The 21,757-nt window shown below is 29.2% G+C and overlaps 1 pseudogene; it reads left to right on the forward strand.

The window, feature by feature from the left end:
• The first annotated feature begins 7,628 nt into the window (after positions 1–7,628).
• On the forward strand, positions 7,629–14,816 carry LOC132935935 (uncharacterized; annotated as a pseudogene).
• Positions 14,817–21,757: the final 6,941 nt, after the last annotated feature.

Raw genomic sequence — 21,757 nt, forward strand, 5'->3', positions numbered from 1 at the left:
TGCGAATAAAATAAAATAATTTTATTTTTAATCGAGATAAGTTATATCTAATAAGTAATAACATTGATTTAAAAATTAAAAAGGACAAATATGAAATAGGTATACGCAGTGTCGTGGAAATACCCGTCCGCAACTGTCAGCGCGCGAGAGTGACACGCCTTAGTCTATCATAGATTCATAGATTACACTTAGTTAAACTCTCCGATTAGTGACATATTAAAGTATGGTAAATTACATCGTTTTCTTGCATATAATATATTATGTAGATACTAGATACAGCCCCCCCCCCAATTAGTCGTGTTATTGTATAAACCTTAAATAATAAAAGGCAAAGTAAAAACCATGATATTTTAGGAAACTTTTAATGAAATATTTTTCCTATTCTTATTATTAATTATCAGGGTTGGGATTTTATAGCACTTAAAATTGCACAAATATGCGCTAAAATATTTAAAAAAAGAAATTTATTAATTAATAATTTTAAAATGTATAGAAATACATATTGAATAATAAACATTACTTTGATATGTAATTTATCTTTTATTAAAAATCTTTTAAATCTAACATTTTTTTAATATAATAAAAATATATATTTTAAAAACATTATTTTTGAAAAAAACATTTCATTGTTACTTGGGCCGATTTCAAAAATATTATTCACTCGAATTGCTTCCTAAAGGGGTCACTACCTACTCTTGTACTGTAATCGCCTGCGATAGCTATAATTAATCGATTTATAAAAAAATATATCAAACATAATTTAGATGAAATATCATTCTGTTATACAGTCAAAAACTTAAGTTTGTATAAAATAAATGTTGTTTTTTATTCGTGTCAGGCGCATAGTATAACAGTAATAATAATAATGATATAAGTTGTATAGTGTAAAATAAACAAAAAAAAAAATAAATAAAATTAACAAATAAATGTTGTAATAAATAGACAGACACAGCAGTAATAATTGATAATATTAAAAATAATTTTGCTGGTCGTTCAGAGATCTGTTCTAAAGCTTTTCGTTTCAATTTGTTGCTGAGTATCTGTCTGTTAATTTTTTGCTCTGAGTCTTTCGCACAATCGTGATTAAGTTTACTATTTTCGAACTGGATTTTATTGCGTTGATCGGTTTTCAAATAGGCTGTACATATTTTTTTCGTACATGTCCACCGTTTAATGTCAATAGCTAATTATTTTTTGTATCCAAACTTAAAACCATCACATATTGTAATGGTTAGGTTAGGTATATTAGGCACATATTATAATGGTTTTACCCTTTTCGCTGATCTCGCTTATCACGTTCATTTTTATAAAAATGTATGTATACTATATAATAACGTGTTATTCATCGTGGTTGCGAAAACGAAACTGATTGTGTTGAACTGGTGATGATAGACTAATCACTAATCGCGGATAAGATTATTGCATTCGAAAAATTAATCTGTCTGGTAAATTATAATGTCTTAAACATTTTATTTTTGACCATTACGGAATAATATAATAATCGATAGTACACGTACAACTATCGATATATTAATTAATATTCCAGGTGTGTCATGTGAGGCAATTCGAGTAGACCATTTGGGTATACTAGAATATTGCCTCCGAAAACGCCGGGTGCAATTCAAGTAAAAAAAGGTCACCTACCTAAGTTTAGGAGGCAATTCGAGTGTCACATATACATTTTATCGATAAGTTATAATCCACGATAAAGTAAATTTCATGTTATAATCATTATATTACAATTTACAGTACATCACATTTTTGTTTCATTGTATTTTTTCCATAATTAGGTACATAATATTAAGTTTTGATTGTAACAAATATTAAAAATGAAAAATGTATAATATAGTTATGTTGCAAATTAAATATTGTTCTTTTACATAAAGCTTTTTATATTAAAAGTAAGCAATGGATACCTAATTTAGATTTGTTAATAAATAATTTATACATGTTATTATTATCAATATTATTTTTATTCTAAGCCTGAAACTTGGAAATATTTTCCACATATTTTAGCTTTAAATAAACCATTAAGAAGTGCTTCTAAACTATTACTTAATTAGTTTAAAATCGTTTAAATTATTTGTGGTAAATAAATTATTGGTCCAGTATATTGCAAAAGGTTTTGTAAGTGTTGGTCCTCACAATACTGTGTGAGTGTGCTTGATTTTCCATAAAAAAAAATACTAATTCTGGTAATCTCCCTGAGATTGGCGTATTTTTTTAATTTCCCCGGGTGTTAAAAAGCTAAGATCCGGCCCTGAAATCAATGACAATTAGTATATAGCAGTATGACAAATTAAATCTTATAATAAATTATATATTTATGTAATTACGTGTACGATAATAATTTAGATAAAGTAATAAGTATGATAAAATGAGTTTTTAATAGTGTCCAAAATATCTTCAAACTTCAAATCATTTAATATATCTTTTTTTACAGATATTAATAAAAAAAACATCTAAGCGGTCATTAGATAATGCGTATAGACGATTTTTGATAATTTTTAATTTGCTTACTCGTTTCAACTAACCTGAGACACCGATAAGGTATAATTAGTACATATTCCATGGTGGCATATAAATTAGAATAAGTAGGCATATTATGTAAATTAAGCGAATGAAGTAAATAAAAACACAAATCAGATTGGTATATACTCGAGAACTTCCTTTACAATATTTTTGTACGTCCGATGACGTCAAAGCCTTACTTGTACCACAAGAGATGCTAACAGTAGTAATAAAGACATCAATTTCAATAATTTTTTTTACAGAAATTAATATTTAACGGTATTGTAATTATTTAAAATACCTACACACAATTTAGTACATATAGTGATATTATATTTATTTTAAATTGTAATTTATATTTTTCAAAAAACAATTATGAAAATTGAATGTATATAATAATATAGACTATAGAGTCTAAACTGAAACCTGAAATTTTGAATAATTTAGTTTTACGGATATATTCCAATTTATAATATTAACATTATTTTTATACATTGAAGACGCAAGTGACCGCAAACAATGTTTATACTTGTTGGTACTTGAGAACTTCCTTTACAATATTTTTGTATTGAGTATAGTGTAATGTTGAGTAATTTTTATTCACAGTATTTTAAATGAAAATAATATAGCAAATTATAATAAATATTCAATTAGGTACCGTCTATTTGATCTTCAAAATAAATATATATATACAAATATTTATTATTATTTAACGTATTAGTTTACAAGACCTATTGCACAAATTAAAAAATCAAATATAAAAGGAAAAAAATATTGTTGGACCAGAAAAATAAAATAAATATCTTTCTAACAAATTCAGAAAAATGTCGAATATAATAAACATTTTTAAAGACCTTAGAACCTATGTTTCAATTCAATAGGATACAGAGATAAAAATGTGTAAAAAAAAATTTGAGTTTTCCAAATTTTAAAATAGTCAATTGACAATGTTCACTTTCAAACCACTGAGGGCCGTCATCGCAGTATACACAGCTCTGTGTTTATTTTTGAATATTTCCACTGTGTTTTTGTGATAATACTGCCAATTGCCGAACGCAAAGTAAATTTGTACTGATTCGTATTATTGGCATAAGATATTTTAATCACACATCTTAAATTGAACTTAATCGCTAATGATGAACAAATTGATTTTTTTAATTTTAATTATATTTTTGTAAACACTTTTAATATTTATGTAAGAAAAATTGTTTATTAGATTTATTTTCTTCTGTGATTGAATTTTATTGTAATTTTTATTAATTTAATATGTTTTTTTGTTTAATAAATAAAAAATAAAATAATAATATTATGTTCTATGGTGCTACCTATACTAAGTACAACAGTACAACTATGTAATAAACTTGTAAGCATAATTAGATTGATTTTAATATTTATACATTATTTTTTTTCATTACCACAGTGGCGGCTCGTGGTATGGTGCATAGGAAAGACGTGAACCACCCAAAAAAATTAAAAAATTATAAAAAATAATTAGATTCTTATGATAATTTATAATTGATTATTATGCACATGGTCTGTAATAAAAAAAAAGTTTTCTGGGTTTTTCATGTTAAGAAGTGTGTCTATAAACAATTAAATAATTCGAAGAGCACAAATTGTTTGTGCTCGCCCGGGCCGTGTAAATATTAGTTACATGCCTCAACACGCCTCTGCAAATGTGTTATTTTTAAGGAGTTGTGTTTAGGCAATTATTTCGTTCCTGCGATTACTGATCGTCTTTGTGTGTGTAGTAAATGATCATTAGTGTGTGTATACTTCCCTACCATCACCCGCGAACCGCATCAATTTACACTTCATTGTCATTTCTTATCTGGTTTATGGTAGCACACACGCACAAGTCATTTAAAGTCATTAGGTAAAAATATACAAAACCAATTTATAGACGTGAAATAGCCGTCGCACTGACAACAATTAACGTACTTCTAGTGGTTCGATTTAAAAAATGTAAAGATGTTTGTGTTGGTACTTGGTAAACAAGTTTACTTTGCATCGGTAGGAGCACTTTTTCAATTTTAGCAAATTCTTGACGAGAATAAATATTTTACATTTTATAAATTTATAAATTTTTGATATTGAATATTTAAAAAATATGCTCCGACCGATGCAAAGTAGACTTGTCGACCAATTAAAACATCTTTACATTTTTCTAAATCGAACCATTAGAAGTACTTTAATTTTTGTCAGTCGCCAAGGTCGTTTTGATGGAAAATTAATAGGGTTTGCAGGGGCATTAATAATATAAATTATGGTGGTTTGGAGCACATTTAATGCGTGCACCGAACCTATTTTTATAGTGTCGCGATGTTGCGTCGTTCGTCGAAACGATAACATTATCCATTAAAGCCGCGGTCGCACGATGATAGTAAAACGCGATAGTTACTATCATGAGAATATGTGATAGTACTATCACACTATCAAATGTGTTCACACCATTGAACTATATAACTATAATACTATATCTATTATTATATAGTTAAATGGTACACACGAGCAGTGTATGAAGGTGATAGTGAATTGTGATAGTAGGTGGAAAATTGATATATAAGCAAAAAAAAAACATTTAATAAAAAAAGAAGTTTTGAAACTAGTATTTGAACACAATAGTATGTGTATGATAGTATGGTAGTCGACTGTTCGCACCACGGTCTTAGAAGATATCTTCGAAGACCGTGGTCCGCACGATGATAATTACCATCACTATCGTGAAATCTACTTATCACATTGATAGTGCGAGAGCACAGATATAAAAAAAAAACAAATACCAAGTAAATATTATTTCATAGTATCTGTGTGCGAGAGTCGCTTTCGTGATAGTTTGATAGTCACTGTCGATCTGTTCGCACGATGACACCAGCTCTCGATAGCAGCTTTCACGATAGTAACTATCGCGTTTTACTATCATCGTGCGACCGCGGCTTTAATTACGTTATTGTATTACATTATTTTGGTATGCACCAATAACAAAATTGATATTTTTACCAACTTACTTAGATACATTTCTTGTGCACCACCTTAGGTGAACCTCACGAGCCGCCACTGCATAACCGTATAGCCCGCAGCACACCGTGCTGTAGAACGGTAGCACGGTGGCCCGGTCCGTCACTGTAATATTGCGTTACGCGGAAACAGTTACGTTACTGAATTACGTAACGCGTTCGACGCGGCGTTTTAGTTTTCACGGACGAAAATACAAAAACGGATCGCGGATTCGTTCAATTGCGTTGTTGTCCCATAATTGTACCCTAAATCATATATTGTCCTAACATTGTATACTGGGTAGTGGGTATACAAAATACTTAATACCGCTTAGTACAGTGCATATTATAGACTAAAATATAAAATTGTTCGTATTAAAAAAAAAAAAAAAATGTATTTGATCCATGTACGCATAAGCATAGAGGAGTAGAATTTCTTTTAAACAGAGTACTGAGATTATTACGATACATGGTTTTACAATATTAGGTATATGCACTGAACTATGGAATTATGGAGACGGTGAATTGCGGAATAAAAATCCACGGGAAATAATCCCCGACCCTACAGGAAAACCGATTCCCAGACTACACAATATTACTCACAGCCGTCAATCACACGAAATTGATTGATGGAATATTTTTTTAAAAGCTAATTAGTGTAGTAATTGTTACGTTATTAATATTTAATTACCAATATACACTATAGGTTTAGGCGGTGAAGCCCAAAAGCGCAAATTGTCTATTTTGTTCGATAGACCAAAAGCGCAAAACGAATTTGCGCTTTTGTACCTTAGTAATGGTATAAAATAAATTGTATTACCTGATACAATATTGTACCTGTTACACTATAGGTTGCATTTTAAAATTATTGATTAATAAATTTAATTAAATAGGTTAGGTACAACATAGTATTTTTATAATATTATATTCAAAAATACAACAACAGCGATCGAGTTCAGATGAAGTTTAGTATTATTTTAGTTTAATTTAGTATATTTAGTATTATCGAATTTTATCGTAACAAATTACGGTGACGGTTGATAATCATTTAAGATAACTAATATATATAATATTACAGATACAATACCTATATAGATTATTGTATTATGACTTTTGAGTTTTTTAATTGAAACATGTTGAAAAAATTTCAAATCGGATTACTTAAAAACTATGGGCTTCAATTTTAAAATTTAATATTAAGGTACCTACTATTTATAATATTATATTAATTAAATACAATTTTTTTTTTCTAATGTAAATTCTTAATTATAATGTTTTATAATTACATTGATTATCTTGATTGTGGGTGTTTTTATACTAATTAATATTTACTAATACGTAATTATATGTAATTCATTTTATAATCACGAATAACATAGTATTAAAAAACTATATGATTTTAGTAAAATACACTTTTTTTATAAAATTAATTGGGCTTATGGGTTATTAAAAAGGTAATTTTCTTTGTGCTTATGAGATATTTATTTTTGCGCTTTTGGGTTGCATTTGGGTCATATTTTGCGCTTATGGGTTACAGCCGGTTTAGGTATACCTACTTATCATTAAAAAATTAATATATAATAAATAATTTTCAATCACGATTTGAGGTATAAACTACGATTAATGGTTCTTTCATAAGAATAGGTAGGTATATAGATACCAATATTCATTAACTATTAATATTGTATGATGATTATATATTTTGTACTATTCGACTTATCGATCATTCGAAATATTTTTATTTTTTATTTTATACCTACCCGATCTTTTAAATATCGTACCCATATCTTCAAACGTATACAGTGACGTGGGGGTATCTCTCGTGAAGACATCTCGGACATTATGGTAGAAACACCGAGGCGGATGAATTCGGTTTTACACAATTTACCGTCATAACCCATAAAATATCTCATATACAATAAATAATCATTTCAAAATAACGGTAATAATTCGTATTTTCTCAACCCCTCCCCCCCGGGGCATCTTTTCCAGCGACCTACACTGCGTCCCCGGTACAGTGTTGTCCGTTTCGAGGTACTGAGATTCGCGGACGTGCCTATTTAGTCCATGACCGGTTGACCGTTTGAAACCGTGGGCGCGCGGGGTTCTGTAGTACTTCCGTCAACCGCCGTCCGGTTGTTTCCGCGATTTCGATAAATAATATTACGCTGGTGACACTGTCCGCGGCTCGCGACCGCTCGGTGGCCGCCATTCCGAGCGCTGCGATTGGACTGCCGCAGGTATCCGGTCAAACGCTTCGTCCAAGAACCGTCGGTCCGCCACGAGTTTTTATGCTCCAGGACGTGATTTTAACCTCACAATAGCAATATTGACGGCGACAACTATAATTCACCTGTCGTAATATTACGAGTATAAATTTTTCATAATATCGTGTCCGCGTGATACGCCGAATTTCTTCAAATATTTCGTTCCGACGCTCTTTCGCGGCGGACCACGACGATGGACGACGGTGAGTATAGCGACGGCGCTAATTATTGACTTGTACGGCTAAAAACAATACCAAAACCGGTTACGCGGTTACGCGTTTAACGGACGGCGACGAAAAATATTATGGCTTTCGTGATGTCATGCAACCATTACGCGCGTATCGACGCCACAATATAATATTATTATCTTGCGATCAGAGGACACAATAACCGTCGTAGACAACAACAATTCGTAATTTCCCTCCGTTTTTGTTTGTGTGGCTTATGATAATACATGCGATTGGGACGTTTTGTCATCATATTACCTATTACCATTGTACTACTATGTTCGTGTGCATGTTGTGGCGTAGTTTTCGAAACACTGAACGAATCCGTTCGGATAAAAGTCAAAGAAATTGAAAGTTTTTTTCGTTCAACGTGAATTCAAATTTCTCAAGGGGGTGTACTTTTATCTTAATTCGAATGTTATATAATGCACATGGGCGCAACAGGGTCGTAATTAGGGGGAGGATTAGGAGGGTAGATCATCCCCCCACCACCCCCAAAAAAAAAACTTTTTTCTTACTGTCAACATTTTGATCAAAGTATTGATGATGACCATTCGTGTGTTTGCTAAAAACGTATATCCCCTCCCCCTCCCACCAAAAAAACCAAATTCCCAACTATACGCCACTGGGGCGCAACCAGACCAATATTTTCGGAGGTGTATAATAGTGGTGCGCAAATTGTCAAGAATTCCAAGACCTTCACATTTTAAGGCGTACGGAATCTTGTATTAAAAAAAAAAAAAACCAATGGAAATAAAACTACTTTTTATATAGGTGAAGAGTGATCACATAAATTATTATGCTCATTTGTACAGATTTTTCTCAATAAAAATGTATATTGTATATTTTTTTTTCTGAAACACTTAATATTATAATATTATTACCATAATATTGTAGTATCTACCTATGTAAATTTGAAAAAAAAAATGTATTTATACATAATTTTTATAGCAAGCAAATTATTACAGCAAATGGATTGTATTTTATATTTTGTGACTTTATTAATCCACTGTCTATATTATCATTTTGGTTTTTACATTGTATGCAGGGATGATTCACCAAGCATGCTCATCCCCATGTTTTCCTTCAGTAATGAATTTATTCAAATTCTAATTTTTGGACATTTTAAATATACTCAAAGATTATTTTTTAAATTCTCCAATTTTTTTTGTAGTATTTGGTAGTCCTGTGGTGACTTAAACTTCTGTTTTTCAAATGAGAACCCCCCTTTTTGAATGCAATTTATTAATTAATAAAACTACATAGTCCTTGCGATAGAAATCAAATTGGGGGTGTCCAGAGAACACAATCAACATTTTCAAAAAAGTCAATTAATTTTATATAAAAAAGTATGATTCCCATTAGAAAAAATAGTTGGTACTAGTACAGGATAATCCTTAAATGGCTAGAAAATCTAAGTAATTGATTGAATAAATTTTTTATTTAACATGTTGACTGACTTGTTTGCCATGTGACCGCCGGTGGTAACACGGTATACATTATTGACACACTTAACATATATTTCCATGTTTTTCCTAATTTGTATATACCTACTATTATATTTGAAAAAATAAAAATAATATGTTTATTACATCAAATAAATATTTTTCCTGGTATGCCACTACTCTCTTTTTAGTACATTATTGTAGCTCCATAGTAAATGTAATTAGTTAAAACCATATTCATTTACGGTCACCGGATGTCATGAGGCTTGGTAGGAAGTAAATATAAAATATGGGCGTTGGTGGTTACAAAATTATAATACAATGTACTCTTGGTAACTTGAAGCTCGCAGGGGAAAAAAAAAATTGACTTACTAAAAATTTTGAGTTATCAAAATCTTAATGTGTTATTGTTATTTGAAGGGGAATTTTATTTGTTCAAGATGTTGAGATTTTGAGTTATCAAAGTTCGAATTACCGAGAATACACTGTATTTGAGAATTACAAATGACTACTGGCAGTCAACGTGTTAAGGAAAAATGGGGGTTGAACATACATAATGAATGTATGGTACCTACATTATATAATATTTGAAATTTTTTTTAATAATATAATAATTGTTAATAACCTATGTTCTATTTTTGTTCTGATCTTTTAAAAAATAAGACTTCTTCGTGACGATCCTCAAACTTAATATAAATTTTAGATTGACTAGATACCTGTAGGCTATAGTTATTTCTTTAAATCTTATGTGATTTTGTTGTTTGTTTATTATGATGCATTAGTAAAATATATATTATAATAATAAATTTGTTACATTTCAGGAATTCAAACTTGGTGGGAGATACCGAGTATTGTACATTTTTGTAATGTTTTCGCCCTTATCACTAAAGATATCAGTCGAATAAACATAGATGTAAGTACAAAGTAGTAAGTTATACTCAAATGTGGGAAGGAAATTTAACAGTAGAGCTTAAAAATATTTTACAAAAATATAAATACCTATTTAAAGGTATTAAATTTATTTATTTATCATATAAATATTATAAATTATATAATATAATATGTTTAATTGTTAACTAGATGTTGAACAGTGTTATATTTTAGAGTTTTTTTTTTTAAATTTTTAAAATGTATAAACAAAATCAATTATTATAATTATTAATTAGTTACAAATGTCTTTAAAAAAAAATGTCTTGTGTTTTTAAGTAATGTTGGCTTGGCTTTAGCAGACAGTAAAAAAAATGTATTAATTCACAGACATGTGTATAATAATGATTAAATAAAAATATGATAGATAGGTACATTACCAAATATATTATAAATTACTTATCCAAAATGTTACACTGTTTAACTCGAAACAATGAGTCAATATTTAATAGGAGTGTACCTATTATAAAACATTTTAATATACTATTTTTAACAAAAAAAAATTTACAGGAATTTGAAAATGCAGTTGAAGAGAGTTCATATTTGTTGACTGATATGGCCATCCGATTTACCCAAATTTGTGTTTCTTATGATCCAAACACAAATGAATGGTGGAATATTATGAAAGAATTATTTCGGAGGAAATGCACTGTAAGTTCAAACTAAAATTAATATGTTTTTAATTTTAAAATATTTAATTTTTAAATACCTAAGTTGTTCCAAAACATATGAATATTAGGTCCGACATTTAATGAATAGGTATGCATATTTATTTTGGGTATAGTTAAGTTCTATTTCCAAACATATTTTGTATGTATTTTTTTTATCAAACAGCATATTATTTTTGTTATAAGCTTATTTAACTTTTATTTTTCTATTATTTTATTACATGAAATTTTGATTGAATGTTTATATTAACATTTTCTATACACCATAACTTTTTAAAAATATTTTCACTTATTTTGAGCTGTTTACGGAGATTTTCAGTTTCTAATTTTTTGTTTTTTTTTCTATAAATATCAATAACATTTTACTTGTTGGGTAAAAAAGCTTGAAAATTGTAATAGAAGGCTCCTAATATATTATTTCAAAGACAGATAAAAAATATTAAAAATCCAGTCAAGATTTTTTTTATAAGCATTTTAAGTTTAAATATTGACAAAATCCGTAAAATTCACAAAAATGTGCAAATTTATTTTGAGTTTTGAAATTCATAAAAATTTTTCTATTTAAATCTAAGATTTCAGAATGTAATACAAAATTCCTCATAAGTTTGTATACCTTTATCAAAAAAAAAATTTCTACAAGCAAGTCAAATTAAATTTTAATGAGCGTTTGAAGTTCATATTTTTACAAGATTGGATATTCACTCGATTTCTCATGAAGTGATTTTTTTTATTTTGTTGTAATTCAAAAAGTGAATTACTATAAAAATTTCACTGAATGGTTAAATTTTCATTTTATATACATCATACAATTTTGAAAATATTTTGACTCATTTTGAGCTGTTAAGGACATTTTTTTTGATACGGCTTCAACATTAAAGTCATTAGCCGGGGACAAAAACATGTTTACAAGTTATTTACAATTATCTTAATATTTAAATAAAGGAAATACAGTATAGTACAAGTATGTAGTGATATTGGTATAGGTAACAATAATATATAACTATTTAGATTCTATTAAATAGATTGGTTATTTTAAGGAATGTTATTAAATAGTTAAAATTGTCTATACTTAAAATATCTCTTAATGTTAGGTGAGGAAAAATTTTTCTTTGTTCTGTTAAATTAGGGCATTCAAGGAGTAGGTGTGCTGTGGAAATCGGGGCGTTGTTGCAGAATTCGCAGTTTGGTCTCAGCTCTCTTCTCATTAAGTGGACGTGTGTGATGTTTGTGTGTCCAATTTTCATCCGTGTCCATATCACTTGTTGTCTTCTCGTACTTGAGGGAGAATTTGGGTTAGGTGACAGAAAAGGTTTTATCTGGTATAGTTTGTTGTTAAGTTCCTGGTCCCAGAGTCGTTGGTGAATCTTTTTGCTAATTTTTAAGGCGTATCGGGCAGTGTCCTGATAAGTCGAAAGGTCTATTTTGGGGATATTGATGTTGGTCGAGGCTTCTTTAGCTGCTACATCAGCTTTTTCATTTCCTGGTATGTTTTTGTGGGCAGGAATCCACATGAAGGTTACCGAACGGGGGGGCAAGGGAAGAGGCTCTTTCTTGTATATTTTTTATTATTTTATTTGATGTCCCTTGGTTTTGTATAGCTAGGATAGAACTAAAAGAATCGCTGGCTATTAAGAAGGACTTTGTATTTTTCCAATTTTGCTCAGTTAGTTCTATGTCTTTCAGGATCGCTAGTGCCTCGATGGTGTAAATAGAATTAATCTCCAGTGAAGAGAACTTAAAGGTTTCTTCATCTGTAATTATAGCTAGTCCTGTTTTGTCGTTGGATTTTGATCCATCGGTGTATATAATTTTATGATTACAGAAATTCTTAAGTACAATGTCATTAAAATGTTTAGGGATTTCGGACGGCTCTATGTTTTGGATTTCTTGAATCATTGAGGTGTTGATGTTTAGGTTCATTTTCCAAGGAGGGTATATGTAGGGAACAGGGGAGAGCAGTTTAGGCAGTGGTGTATTTGTTGTGTCTAGCCATTTTTTGATTCGTGTAGATATTGGCTGATTTTTTTTTAAGTGCATTTAATATTTTAAATTTTAAGTTGTTTAGTTATATTTTTATAAATGAGTAAATGACAATAATATTTTATTTGTTGGGCCAAAAAGTGTGAAAACTTAATGTAAGGCTCCTGATATATTGTTACCTTAGCAGTTGAAAAATATTAAAAATATATAAACACTGTTTTTTTTATAAGCATTTAAACTTTGAATTTTGACAAAATGTATCAAGTGACCCAATTGTAACCTACTGTACAGTAGAGTGACACCCACTTACCAACCTTTTTTGATATTAAATTAGTAAATTACACTATTTTAGTAATGCATATTGTTTTAAATACAATTTTTTATTGCCTAAAGATAAATAGTATAGTGATTATTGATATAATAATTATGTACTGTATATTTATTTCAGATTAACAACTTTAAATATTCACTAGATTCAGCAACATATTTTGATGATTTAACACGTAAACAAAAAGTTGAAGCTCTTTACATCTTTTGTAATTTTATTCTTGATGTGAAAGATATACAAAAAAAACTCTACAAAAATCCTAAAAAAAGCCGCTTGTTAAACGTAACACCACTAGGCTATGACCTAAATAAATCAGTGTATTGGTATTTTGGAAGCAATAAATTATATAGAGAAGACTTTGAGAACTCACCTACTAACTTACCAGTAGAGTATGTAAGTACAATGGGCTTTATAATATAATTTTTTATTTATAATACCTATCTCACTTTTAAATAATTTACAAAATTAATGACTGAAAAAAATTATATTTTTTGATTAACTAATATAATTTATTTAATTTTTGTTTTACAGAATTCAAACGGAAAAATTCAATATGCACCGTATCCGTCGGGAGTTTTTGGCTCAGGAAAATGGAATACAATATGTGTTAACATTGACGATTGGCATTCATTAGCTGATTTTACCGAATACAGTAAAAATATAAATATCAGATATTTACATAAAGCAATATCTAATATTATAATAAATCTTCCTAAAGTAAAGAAAAACAAATTCCATTATGAATATATAAATTCTTTAAAAAGTTTTTGTACAAGAACTCTTCGATCTATGGATGTTAAGAATGCTGAATGTAAAAATTTGATTACAAATTCTAGTGTTATTCAGCACAAAAAATACTCAGAAAATGTTAAGGGAAACCGAATCAAACATAGATATGGTTCAACAGTTTCTCAAAGAAATGAAACATCTAATCCAAATGTACTTGACCATAACCAAAATATTTCATACTCTACAAATGCGTTTAACAATAATATCCAAAAAGGGACATTAAACAATAATCCAGCATTACAATTACAGTTAAGAAGTGTCAATAAAAAATTGCTAGATAAATGGGCAAAAAAAAATATAGTGTTTGATAAGGAACTTTTTATAGAGCTTGAACGCTGTGATCGAGAAATTACTCGTAATTTAAACAGCTTTAAACGTAAATTACGAAACTAAAACACTGCCATTCAAAGATTTAAATTATTACTCCTCTCAAATGTAATGTATCGGCATGTAGTTTAATGTTAATCAAACTATATCAAGATAGGATATATTTTATTTGAAGTGTTGTATTTATTTATGTAGATAGTATTAGTATTGATTTTTTTGAAACTAAATACTTGTTTTATAATTTGAACTATGAGAAATAAGTTTTGCTTTATTTTTACCTATATGATATTATATTAAGATTAAGATATGTATTCGTGTATATATTTTTCTAATAAATAATTAAAATACTTACCAATGAAAAATTGACTGTACTGAGTACTCCAGCTAGAGTCTATTCAGCATAGAACGGTAATCAGGGCTGTACAAAGGTGTTCATTCCAAAACAAGCACTGGCCTTGCGCATCCACTCTGTGAGGAAAGTATCCGACTGTCACGGACAAAAATTTGTCTTAGCCAACTATGTCTATTTCTTATGTTGAACAGACTATATTTATAATGTGAAATGGGGAGAGATACCCTTTATTACTTTAGAGATTTCTTGGGGCATTAAAATCCCAGCCCTAATTATTACGCTAATGCGTTATGAGAACTTTTTGTTGATAACCCATCTCTAAATTGTTTTCTTAGTCATCGTTGAGAGTGTCAGTCATCTTTATTAATAATAATAACTTATTATCCATCCCATAGTTAGTCTCATCGCCGTGTTTTCGATCGTGATTTGCAACACCTATTTCTTGTTGTCCCTGAACGTGGACAGATTGTCGTCATACTGAGATACTCTCCAGTGGCGGTCAAATGGGAGAGGATAAAAGGGGGATAGATCCCTCCAAGACCTTTTTATTTCAATTTTTATAACAATTTTCATTACATAGCTAGTATGTATAATATTGTATAATGTATTAATTTTTTTTTCTAAAACATAAATTGTCAACTTTGGTAAATTAAAAATGTCAACAGAATATGTCTACAAGACTATATTGTTATTCTCTGTCTTATGCGAGTTTGTATATTTAAGAAATACTAAGGTGGAGGTATATATGCTGATTATTATATTGTGCTTTAGGCTGGAACAAAAATTCCAAATTAATAATTTATAATTTTAATAAATCAGTTGATTAATGAATTGTTAAAATATAATATACATACCTACTAATAAATATAATTTGAATAAATCGGTTGATTTTTTTGATGTTATAAAAATTGCTAATGATAAATTGTTAAAATATAATATTATATAGTTCTACATGTAATATCTGTTAACCGTTGCACTTAGATATCTAGGATTTTGGTGCTTTCGTACGATAGAACTTTTTTTTTTGTATGTCATTTTGGCGCTTATGTCAGAATAAATTTTGTATTGAGTCTATTCTATGATATAGGTAGGTACCTAAATTGAAAATAAATAAATACTGGATAATGTAAGGAACTCGTGTCGTCAAATGAATCTTGTTTAACCATTTTCTTGGTTGGCAAATTGAATATTACTATATGGCTTTGCCGCTTTGGTACAATACTACAATAAACTAAGGTTTGGTGTGATAATCATAGGCGCAATCTGAGTTAAATGTATGGGGGTGCTAGATTTATGCCTAGTAAAGTGATCAGTGGGGGCTTTGCCCCCCACACCCCCTCCATTAATACAACTTAATTGTATGCACCTTCGCATTAATCTTAATATAAATAACTACCTATAACATAATAAACTTCAATCTATATTATTATTCTGATAGGTACCTATGTATTATTATTATTATTATTATTATTATGATGAAAATAATAAGGTCTTAGAAATAAATGTATTAAAATACCTGTGGCATAATATTATAGTCAGTAAAAATTTGATGATGCTATCAAAAATTTGGGAGTGCTAAGCACCCCCAAGCACCCCCCCCCCCCCCCAAACTGCGCCAATGGTAATAATAATAAAATAGTTGAGATTTATTATTATATTAGTGTTGAGTTATAATAAATTCCAATTATTCTTACTTGAATAAACGAACATTGCGTCTTCGCAGTCATCGAACATTCGAACAACAGTATAAATATTGGTCTTGCTGTCTTAGGTATTTATGGAACAATGGAACATATTAATAGTAGTAAATTTCATATTTTCGTCAGCAGCGCACTAAAATCTATAGATGTTGCGATATAGAATCGACAATAGTGAGATGAAATGAGAAACGAGGATTTTTTTATCTACTAAAAAAATTAACTTGCCTACTTATTGCACTGGTCCAATAGGTACCTATGGAATTTGTTTTTGGGGAGGAACGCATTAATGTATTATGATACTCAATTTCGAGTTTTGAAAACGTGAAATCACTTTAACTCACTATAGGTAGGTACCTACTCAAATGTATTTTCAATAATCCTATTTTATTTCCTACGGTAAACTTGTATACAAATAATTCAGAATATTGATTAGCATTAAATCATTGTATCCAAAAATCATTTGCTTGGCTTAGGCATCTTCAATAGGTACTCGCGTTGGTCTTGGCTTAGCAATTTTTTAGCCTTAAGAGGACGTTACAACCGCAACCTCTGTCTTGCAATTAATGTAAAACATATTATAGCAAATAGTGTTTTGTCGTGGCAACGAGCTGAGATGGCTACGGTCGTAACCAAGAAACGAAATTTTCAGCACGTACAAAGGAGAACCTTGGCAGTGCAATGTCGTTTTTTATTTTCGGAAATTCAAAAAAAGTTATTTAAGTTTGAAAAACACAAAACAACAATGGATTTTGAACCAATAAGAACTTTTTTCGTATAAGTGATATCAAAATAATAAAAACGAAAATGCACAGCCAATGTTATCCTATACATGTGGTGAAAATGTCGTTTCTTAGTTAGGTATGACTGTAGCTTTCACGGTTCTTTCCCGTGCAAAACAGCTTGCAGTGCTACGTTGTCTCCGTCTTAAGGCTTTCCCACACTAAATACGTCGGCGTCCGTTGCGATGACGTACGTCCAATTATCCGTCAGCTAAAGCCTAAAAGTTAACTATTACTATAAAGTATAAATTATAATTATTTCGATCCAACCAATAACCTACTTATCTTTCACTTGGGAATTGATTAAAATGTATTATCTGATTCTCTTCTCAATTACCATTGCGATTGCGTGCAGGTCACTACTTTTAGTATTAACACTAAACACGTATATTTTCGAATGGGTAGGACGTGTTTTGTGCGTGTCTTTTGTGGTTTAGTTTATTTAATTTGTACAATAAATATAAATATGACGTTATGTAATCGATCTAAACGACTATTGGCATTGTTGTTATTATTATTAATAAGAAGAAAGAAAAAATATACATTAAAGAAAACCAGACTTTGGGTACATCCTATGAATCAAACACGATCAGAAAACGGAGAATTAAAAAAAATTATGTGTTGAACTTGAATTATATCCAGATCGATATTTCAATACCTTCAGAATGAACAAATATCAATTCGATATATTATACACACTTTTAAAAAACTCACTTACTAAAAATGATACAAATTTTAGAAAAAGTATACCCGCTAAAGAACGACTTGTGGTAACATTGAGGTAAGATATTTACTAACATGGCAAATGCTACGCTCAGCAGAACACGTGTAGCTCCGTTAGTTTAAAAATTAGAGTGAATTGACTTCTTATAAAATCTAAAGGTAAGATTATTATCTAGGCAACCTCTTGGGCTTTTTATTATATTTCAATTATATAGCGAGCTATGAGTATTTTAAAATTGTCAATTGTCTGTACCTACGCCTTAAAGTACTCATAACTCACCTGAAAATTAAAATATAAAAAAATACATTTGTGTTAAATATAATTTTTACATTCATAATAATTTCATAATTTCATACGTCTTACACGGTAGGTAATTGAGTAACACGATTCTTAACTAACCTAATTATTATTATGTTATGCTTATACATATATTTCGTACCTACTTATATCAGTAATTGTCGTGTTGTAGTACCTACCTTGTACCTACCTTGTAACTATATTATAACTAACTATTTTATTTGCTCTAATTAGATACTCTCTCCTCGCGTTTAACCTTGAGCTATCGAGAAAATGTTATACTTTTGTACCAATTTTTTTATAAATAAATGTAATTGTTAACGTTTTATAACAGTATAACACCAATAAACAATAATAATAATAATAATAATAATATTATTATTAAATACAAGTTAAAATACTGTTTTTTTTAGTGTTATATAACTTATATTGCATCGAATCTTGGAGTACTTTAAATTATCGTAAATAGAAAACCAGTTATAAAACTAATGATCAATTTTAAAACGGCTTAATAACGTAAGAAAACATTTTAAAAACCACAATAATACAATAATTATTTTTGAGCGAATTAATATTTAAAGTCGTGTTACCTTCCTAAAGGCAGTGAGTAGTTAAACTATTTTTTTATGAGGAGAAAAAATGTATACAAGGCACAAGCTAAACCTCTGCACCATCATCACCCCAGTGGCATTTAATCCACCTAGACAAGAAAATTGTTCGATATTTAAAGTGGACTGTATACTTTTATTTTAAATTGGTTAGTGTTTTATTATATTATACACAATAATGATTTTCGGTGGACGGTAGTACAACGTTTGAGAGACTACGAATGACAACTGATCGGCAAACGCATTATTGTCGTTACGATCGCCAGGCGAATAAATGTTATCGCGGGTCGTGACAGTCGAGATAATACAATTTATTACAGTGATATTATAGGTACCTAGTACCTACCTAACAAAAATGTTTAATTTAGGTACAAAATTGAAAATAAGCATTTGCCTATATATATTTTGTATAACCGTATGTCCTATACCTACTTAATTAGTTAATTTATTACACTCATTAATTATCTTATATATCTTGATTTAGTGTGGTATAACTTTCATAAATAATAATATACATTTGTTGTATACAAAATAATACAACTAAATATTTAAGTATGGGTAGGTAAATTAGGTAAACAATTATTAATGTGAGCTCAAGTGTCAGCCTCACCATGTTGAAAAATTCAAAGATATAATACAAGGTTCTATTAGTTGTAGTCGGTGGAAATTAAAAATTAAGTTGTGCGTAAATCCACAGTAATTGTTATGAGCGCTCAAAGTTAGAATTTTGATAAAATTCGTCAAAACCACGAATGTTTACAAATTATTTTGAGTTAAAAATTCATAAAAATTAGTTAAAATTCCACTGTCTTTTTATATCTAAGATTTGAATATTTAATACAGGATTTTTCATAAGTTTGTCTACCTTTAGGCTTTACCAACAAAAAAAAAATGTCTACCAGAAAGACAAATACATTTTCAGGAGAGTTTGAAGTTGTTTTTATGTAACGACATACTGGATATCACTCGACTTCTCGTGGAACGATTTTCTTATTATAAGAAAGTTGTATTCAAAAACGAATAATCGTAGTCCGTAGATACTTTAAATTTACACCAAATGTTAATTTTATAATTGTTTATACTTGATTACATTTTGAAAATATTTTGACTCGTTTTGAGCTGATTGAAGACTTGAAATTTTTTTAGTTTTTTTTTTTCTATAAAACTCAACAACATTTTTACGTTCCGTCAAAAAATTTGAAAATGTATTACAAGACTCTTTATATATTGTTACAATAGCAGTTTTTTTTTTTATTTTTTTTATTAAAATAAAGTTTTACTGACATATGTCATCTTAACTTAGTGTGATTAGATACATTTTTTTTTTTTTTAACATTTGGAAATAGCAGTTTAAAAATATTAAAAATACGTATGTACGTTAATTTTTTTCATAAGTAGGTATTTAAAATTCAAATTTTGACAACATTTATCAAATTTAAAATTTGCAAATTATTTTGTAGTTAAAAATGTATAAAATGTTCAATTTTTATAGCTAAGGATTGAAAATTTAAAACAAAGTCCCACGTAAGTAATTCATACTGTAATAGCTGTCTGTAACCAAAATATCTAAAAAATTTACTGACACAGTTTTTATTTATAGACATTTTATGTTCAAAATTAGACGAAATAAGATGTTTAAACAAAAAAATAACGATTTTAGTTATTTTTTCGTAATTAAAAAACATTATTTGTGGGTACTTGAAACTTTTAAAATATATTATTATATTATTTTAGACGCAAAATAACATTTTCAAGTGCAGTTTTTTCGGCAAAATGAATTCAACCTACTGCAGAAGCGTAGCACTAGTGCCTAATAGTAAAATAAATAAATTTAATCACAATTATATCATAAAATATACTTAGTAATATAATTGAATTCAAATTTAACACATCCATTACATACAGTCACTTCTCTGGACACTTAATGTACAACAGATCGCTACCCACTTGCCTCCTTTTTATTTATGATGACACTTAAAAAGGCACATATTTGTATACCTACGTAGTATTTTTCTATGATATACTTACCTAGGTATTTTGGGGCTGGGGGCCAGGGGGGGACCACCAACAGTTTTGTAGGAGCAATTGCTCAAAAATAATACCTTCACCGTGCCACTGTCCTACCTATAGCGACTAGAAATAATTAAAATTTTAAATAATGTAGTGACAGCTTAAATTTCATAGCAAATTATATTCTGAAATATAAAATTAATTTTCTAGTAATCATTACTTGATTATAACCAGCTATATAAAATTATTTAAACCACTGTTGGTATAATACAAACTCACATCTCTAAATAATATTATAACAATAGACATTAGATTACTCTTGAAAATTTGTTTTAATAGAAGTCTAAAAAATTCAAAAACGTCAAACAAATCATCATCAAACGACTAATACCATAATTATTAACGACATCGGACATAATAATAATAATAATCAAATTTTTCCTACGCGAATAATGAACAAATTAATCTACTGAAAGTCCCCGTCGAACGCGACGCTTAGGCAATCAAACGAACAGTAAACCTACCGACGCCTTGTCGAATAATTATTTTGTTATCAATCGCCTTATTACGCGTCCGAGATAAATCCTATACACGTCGTAAACTATGAAAATATTATTTGTATTATTGTACGAGAAACAAGACATTGACCGGATTTTAAAATAATTACCGTCGAGTATTCCGACCGTAAATATAATGCGATTGAATAATGAAAATGCCAAGTCTTTAGTTATTAAAATAATATTATTATTGTTATCACCGCGAGTCGAGATAACGTTAATCTCGGTTCAATGATTTCACGTATTTTCGCCGTCAAATTCTCAT

This window comes from Metopolophium dirhodum, chromosome 1, assembly GCF_019925205.1.
Source record: "Metopolophium dirhodum isolate CAU chromosome 1, ASM1992520v1, whole genome shotgun sequence".
In the NCBI taxonomy this organism is placed as follows: domain Eukaryota; kingdom Metazoa; phylum Arthropoda; class Insecta; order Hemiptera; family Aphididae; genus Metopolophium; species Metopolophium dirhodum.